Source organism: Sinocyclocheilus anshuiensis, unplaced genomic scaffold, assembly GCF_001515605.1.
Source record: "Sinocyclocheilus anshuiensis isolate Anshui unplaced genomic scaffold, SAMN03320099.WGS_v1.1 scaffold1250, whole genome shotgun sequence".
Taxonomy (NCBI): Eukaryota; Metazoa; Chordata; class Actinopteri; order Cypriniformes; family Cyprinidae; genus Sinocyclocheilus; species Sinocyclocheilus anshuiensis.
The window spans coordinates 78,193-85,684 of NW_015555797.1; the positions used below are offsets into that span (position 1 = coordinate 78,193).

Consider the following 7,492-nt stretch of genomic DNA (forward strand, 5'->3'; position numbering starts at 1 on the left):
GGCAGAATAGCACCTCCTGGTGAGAGCAAAAAAAAAAAGAAAAAACCTGTAATTTCATGGTGTAACCACAATATTCCTGTACAGGACTCTATAGAGAGGCTTGTGAATTCCCTAGTTGTTTTTATACATAATTGTTTACTTTTATTAGGTTGTGGATTTAAATGTATATTAAGGCATTCCCAAAGACTACTTTTTGTCAAGGTTTATATTTTTTGTTTTAATTGTTGATTTGAAGCGTAGGTTTTTGCATTATTACTACTACATTCAAACCTGAACACAGAAAGCATTTTGTTACACAAAACATTAAAATTATATAAAAATGTAACAATATTTTTAACAGGAATGCTTTATCAGAACTTAATCCTTTTGGGTCTGATCTGATTTTAACCTCTTATTTCAGTCTCCTGACTCATGTTGGCTATATGGTTATAGCCATACCAATTCATTTGAGTATGTATAATTATGTATGTGTGTCTGTGAGTGTGTGTAAGTAAGTGTGTGTGAGTGGATGTATCTGTTTTACACTCTTGATGTTTTAGAGTGTAAACCCTTCCTTGCTGTCCACTTTTTTACTGCATTGTAATTGAATTATTGATTTTATTTTACATAGTCCCACACCCCACAGTCACACCAGTTCATAGGTGTGTGTGTGTACAAGTGTGTGTCTGTGCGTGAGTTGGTGTGTTGATTTTCACCCCTTCATTGCTGTGCAATTTTTTTCTTCATTGTGGGGAATTTGTAGATTGTACACACAACAATTTTCTGTATTTTCGATTTTTTTCCCCATTTCCCATTCATTTCCTATGGTCGGTCATTTTTGACCGAAGACCATGAGTGTGACTATTTTTTTTTACGACCACTTAGATTTTTCGAATCATGCCCTCAATTTTTTTTGTGTTCACATACCAAGTGCCATAAAAGTCACCAAGTTTTGTATCATTCTGGTGAAGCTATGATTTTTAAAAATTCAAAATTTAAAATTATCCGGTCAGAAGTGACCAAAGACCGCACAAGGGTTAACGCTGTTTCCTCGTGAGGTGGAAATCGAAACTACAGGGTGCACGGCAGGGTTAATATTGTTAACTAAAACCATTTAAAGGGGTCCTATTATGCTCTTTTAAAATGTCTTGAATTTGTTTTGGGGGTGTACTAGAACATGCTCTCATGCTTGGTGGTTCGAAAAACGCATTATTTTTTACATAATTTACATTATTACAATACGTTTCTCCCCAGTCTGGCACGTCCAGTATTGTACTGTCAGCAATTTATTATAAAAACGTTTTCATAATTGTAACATACATATTTACATACATAATAATTCAGGTGCATGTGTAATATCTTGCGAAAACTTGAGGCTACAGCAGCACTTCTTCTTCGTCATTGTCTTGTCTGATGCACTCAACCAAGCGTTCTAACCACGACCTCGCCCCTCCCCAACCCCCAACCATTCGAATTTACGTTCCCTTTCAGTCAGTCACGTCGGTGACCAACGAATTGGGATCCCTACCAAAGCGCCAATAATTCCAGCCCCTTCCAGTGTCCTGTGCGAGCCGTCTGCGCCCCATTGTGGTGTAGGCCGGGGCTCGCGACAAGAAGACCAGTCACTGTTGTCATAGCACTACCCACTCTAGTGAGATTGGAACAGGAACGTTGCAGAAGCCCAATCCTTCCAGTAGGAGGTTTCGGAAGCACTTACACATATGACATCCGTTTAGGTACATATGGAAGATTAGAGGTGATTGTAACACTCATAGATATGGCAGAAGTCTGCCGGGGAAACACGGGCTCTGAGGCTATACCGTGGACTTTACACATATGGGAACCACTTAGGCCTCTACATATGGAACCCAGCCCTCTACCGGTTTTGAAGGATTTAGCGAGAGAGGGACTGGCGCCGGACGTTCCGCCACGTCTGGGTGCCGAGGGGACGGAGGAGCTCGACAGGGCCTACAGTACGGACACTCTGGAGCAGTTTTAGCAAGCCGACGCTACGTTTGAGGTGAGAACACAGGTGGATACAGGCTCCACACGAAGGCTATAGAATCTAGCGAACGTGTTGGGGGTCGCCCAGCCCGCAGCTCTACAAATATCTGTCAGCGAGGCACCCCGAGCCAGCGCCCAAGAGGATGCAACGCTCCTAGTAGAGTGAGCTCGCAACCTGAGCGGGCAGGGCACACCCTGTGCCTGATAAACCAGGGTAATGGCATCCACTATACAGTGGGCCATCCTCTGCTTAGAGATGGCATTCCCCCTCTGCCGGCCTCCGTAACAGACAAAGAGCTGGTCTGAGGTCCTAAAGCTTTGTGTCCGGTTTACATAGCATCTCAAGGCTCGGACAGGACAGAGCAAAGCTAAGGTTGGATCAGCCTCCTCCGGGGGCAGCGCTTGCAGGCTCACCACCTGATCCCTGAAGGGAGTAGTAGGAACCTTGGGCACATAGCTGGGCAGGGGCCTAACCCCAAACTCTACTCAGCGCTGGTATGCGTTGCACCGGCTGCCTTATTATGCTCACGCTTTGATCAACGGCAGCTGGATGCAATAATCGCATGCCAATGTGCATTGGCTCGTTTAGTTTACACTCGAAGTGGATTGGTCTCTCTAAGCGAGATCCCAATTCGTCAGTCACCGACGTGACTCGGAGTGACCGACTGACAGGGAACTCCCTTTGCAGTGGACTTTGAGATTTGTAAGTTTGAAGATCTTTTTTATGCCCAAACATACACACTACACCCTGACTAAAATTCTAAAAGTGAAAAAGCATAATAGGACCATTTAAAAAAAAAATCATTACTTGAAATAAAATAAACATTAACTGAAGTGAAATATTTTAAAAACTTAATGTTCAAAAAACAAAAACATTCAGATTAAATTCAAGTACAAAAATAACTAAATAAGCTAAATAAAAAAACTAATAACCTAATATAAAAATGATATAGCCATATTAAAAATAATAATAATAATTACAAAAACAAAACCCAATTATTAAAAAAATGAAAACAAAAATATAGTCTAATTCAAAATGTTAATAAAAACTATAATAGTATATCAATGCTACGAAAATAACACTAATTCACTTAACACAGCACGTGCCAAGGAAACAGGATCAAAGTTTTGTGTCTAGACTACTGGTTAAAATTTGTATTATACTTTAGGAATTTTAATTCCTAGGAATATATTAGGAGACTTTAGGAATATTAAGAATCAGTGGTGACTTCTTGAACTTGGTACACATTATGCATAGCACGTAGCACTCAGCATACCTACTTTGTCTATGCCAAAAAAACATTTGAGAAAACATGAAAATATACAGTTACATTAGCCTACAACTTTTTTTTTTAGTTGAGTTAGTTTGGCAATACAATGTGATTTTCAGGCAGCAAAAGCACATTTTTTCTGCTTGGGTGAGCAATTCACTGACAGCTTTTCTTGCACATGAAATCACCCACATGCCAACAAACCAATGAGAATGTGAAACAATAATGATGATTTATAACAATAGTGTGTAGGCAACTATTAGCTGCCGCTCACCCTAACCCCTCCATAAGTGGCACAGATTTGCAGAAAATGATTGTCGTTTTGCAAATTAATATTATGTGAGAACAGTTACATATGTATTCTCAAAATTTTATTATGTAAGCTTTATGTTACACCTCAACTGACATGGGAATTTACAGTAATGTATAATATTAATCAGCGCTCTTTCTCTCTGACTTGTCTTCAGGCTCTTGTCAGATCGGCTGGGCGTACTACTGCACTGGGGCCGGCGCCACCTCAGCCATGTTGCTGTGCACCTGGCTCGCCTGTTTCGCAGGGAAGAAACAAAAGCAATACCCTTACTAGAAGATCCGACCTCAACTATAGCCTGAACCACAGCAGGACAGATGCCTTAGACTCAGTGGAGACTGGCTCTGCAGCCCATGGCATGACGGCTTTCCTCAATTAATGCAACTCCGACTCATAATGCTCATACGGACATTTGTGTGATTAAAACGAGCATGCACTTTTCAACATGACGTTTCGTAGTACTTCCTCTGCTCTCTAAAAAAATAGAGAGTGTTTAATGCGAAAGGACCAATTATTGTTTTTTTTTGTTTGTTTCTTTGTTTTGTATTGTTGTTGTTGTTGGTTTGTTTTTTTATGACCACTGTTGTGAATTTTACAAGTGTGCTTTTTTTTCTTCTTTTTTCTTTCTCTGGGATTGATATTGTAAAAGTAAGCTTTGGTTTAGATGTAAAAGAAGCTTTAGTTGAAGTCTGCATATATAATAGTATTAATATTACTATGCCCTATAATATGCCTTACATATATAAATACTAGACTTTAAATACGAATGCATTAAAACTAAAGCTGTTTAATTGATTAATATTATATTTAGTTACATTTAAGAATTAAATGAAAAAAGTAATTATTTAAGATGGTTGAGTTGTACTGGTATGTTGTTATGGACAGTGGTGAAATATAGTTTAGTAATCATTATCTAAAAATATTTGACTACTCCAGAATGAAGTATTCCATAGAGTCATGTTATAAAATGTATTTATTGGTTACGTAAAGATATACAATTACGTGTGTTAAAAATAATATTAAGCATTATATATACAGACTTCATGTAAAGTGTTATCAAAGATATATTCATCATTATTGTGGAGTGTTTATATTTACATATCCATTGTGAATTGCAATAATATTCATGGTTAATATCTATATATTGCCTTTTTGTTTCAAAGCTTGATCATTTTTACATTAATGTATGCTAGAAATATAGAGTACAATATATGTTCTGATGAAATATGTTTTTATCTCATTGACGTATTGTGTTGAGGAATTATTGCTTATTTGATTCATCTTGTGTTTCTGAATAAAATCTGTTTATCAGCATTTTAGTTTTTATGTTATTCAGACTGTTAGTGCTGGATATCTTTTTTAAATATGAATTATGAAACATTTAACATTTTTGGATATCCTACAAGGGCATTAAACGTGACGTGTGTAGTTTTTCCACACATGTCAGTCATTTCAGTATATGGCACCAAATAGAACTGCAATATGAAAAAACATGCTTTTGAGAATTACAGTAGGGACATACCATAAACCCCTTTATAATGTAATGTTTGCATTAGTGTTAGCATCTGGCTAAATTCAGTACCTTTAAATTCATTATTACTTCACTTTAGGATCATTCATTTAAAACCAGCTGTGTCATCTTCAGCCTTGCAATCCTTAGCACTTTAACTAAAAATGTAAGTAAAGAACCAATACAAACTGTGTGTCATTCGTAGCACAAGAAGTTGTGCGTAACATTAGCTTAGCAAAAAAAAAAAAAAAAAAGCATGCACAGACCCACTGTAAAAAGGGGGCGATCTAAGCACCACTGGGACACATTAATGCTTATATTGCGTAACATTAGCTTAGCAAAAAAAAAAAAAAAAGCATGCACAGACCCACTGTAAAAAGTGTGCGATCTAAGCACCACTGGGACACATTAATGCTTATATGCATACTAGTATTTTGGACAAATAATGTAAAAACTTTCTAAGGGTGTGTCTTGATACTTCTTCCTAAAAGAACAATTCAATGTTGATATTATTCACATAACAAAGACAAAAATTAAAAAAAAAGTATTGAAATGTAAAAATTGAGAAAAAACGTATTAAGATATGCAGTACACTGCCCCCTGGAAGAACACATTGCAGTTGTTTTGACAGTTTAAAATTCAGAAATGTGAATAAATTAATTGAAAATACACAGAGTCTGACATTTCAACCTCAAAGGGTGTGTCTTGTTGCTGGTTCATAAAATCACATTTCTATGTATCTTTTATTTTCATAAGAAAATTAGGATACACGCTATTGAATCAAATTCAAACCTATTAACACATACTTTTTGTAAACATATAGCATTTTATCTCACCTTCAAAGGCTGTGTCTTGTTACTGGTTCCTAGAAGAACATTTTGATGGTGGTTTTAGTCACAGAACTATAATAGAACACATACTATTGAAAATGAAACCAATATATAATTTAGTTTAAAATGAATACAATCTTCTATCTCAGCTTCAAAGGCTGTGTCTTGTTACAGATTTCTTAAAGAAAATTTTCCAGTTGTTTTCATTGTCAAAAGAGATGCAGAAGTCACACTATTGAAATTCAAGAATCGCTTGTGAAGCCTTCCAAAGAGTCTCCAGTATTACTGCCTCCTAGAGGAAGATACTGCAGTTGTTTTGACTGAGTTTTACATTCAAACCTTTAATAAATTAATTTAAAATCAATACAGTCTTCTATTTCAACTTCAAAAGGTGTTTCTTGTTTTTGATTCCTAAATTAACATTTCAATTCAGATTTTACTTTCGTATGTAATTCAGGACACATGCTATTGAACTAAATTCAAATCAGTTAATAAATTCATTTAAATGCATGCAGTTTTCCATCACAACTTCAAAGGCTGTGTCTTGATACTGGTTTTTAGAATAATATTTTCACAGAATTATAAGAGAACACATGCAATTGAAACTAAATAGCTAATTAAATGGTTTATTAAGCTGATTTTAATGAAATTACTAATTCCATCCCAAATATGCATTACCACCACCACCTAAAATGTACAGTCTTGCACTCTTAAAAGAGGCAGAGTATCATTCTAGCTTCTTTTTAACAAAAGTTACTGTACTTTTGAGAAAATTTTGAGGGTGGTCCCACATGTTATTTCAGTGACATGTAATACAGAAAATATATTCAAACAGTAAGTGATACTGTTCAATGAACATTGTTATAAAATAAATAAAAACAAAAAAAACTCACATTACAGATGTTATTTAAATAGTAAAAATCAATAATTAAAATGTCAGGTAAATACTGAAAATATTTAAACAGGAAACAACTGTATTCAATCCATTCTTTTAAAAATAATGTTACAGATTTTGCGACACGTCAGAAGGGTTTAGATCCATTAGCAGCTTTATTAGGGATAGTCAGGGGTCAAATAGCAAGGCAATACAGCAGAGGCTAGGCAAGGGACGGAGTCGTGAAACAGGTGAGAGATCAGGACAGGCGGCTAGCAAACAGTCCAGGAGAACAATCTGAATAAGGGCAGGCAGAGAACAGACAGTAGATCAGGAAACAGGTCGAGGTCAAACACAATGAAAGTAAACACGGGTAGAACGCTCAGTAATGACAGCCAGGGCAAATCAAGACTTCGCAGAGAGTCAGTGTGTGTGAGCGGCTTAAATGTGTGCGTGGGTAATGAGGTGCAGGTGTGTGTGTGATCAGTCCCAGGTATGAGGGATGATGGGAAATGGAGTCCGAATAAAAGATGGTTAAATATTCAGGAGATGGTTCCCTCTGGTGGTGCGGAGGAGGTGGTACGGGAGCTTCCTTTGTACAGCGTTGGGGAGTAACTAGTTACATGTAACGGCGTTACGTAATTTAATTACAAAATAAATGTAACTGTAATCAGTTACAGTTAATAAGAAAAAATGTGTAATTAAATTACAGTT

At 36.6% G+C, this 7,492-nt stretch overlaps 1 long non-coding RNA gene across 1 annotated transcript in view; it reads left to right on the top strand.

The window, feature by feature from the left end:
- The first annotated feature begins 5,092 nt into the window (after positions 1-5,092).
- The window catches only part of LOC107674899 (uncharacterized), a 10,811-nt gene continuing 8,411 nt past the window's right edge, over positions 5,093-7,492 (top strand). Inside the window, exon 1 of the long non-coding RNA XR_001632548.1 lies at positions 5,093-5,104. This is a non-coding gene — a long non-coding RNA (uncharacterized LOC107674899). The remainder of the gene's footprint in view (positions 5,105-7,492) is intronic.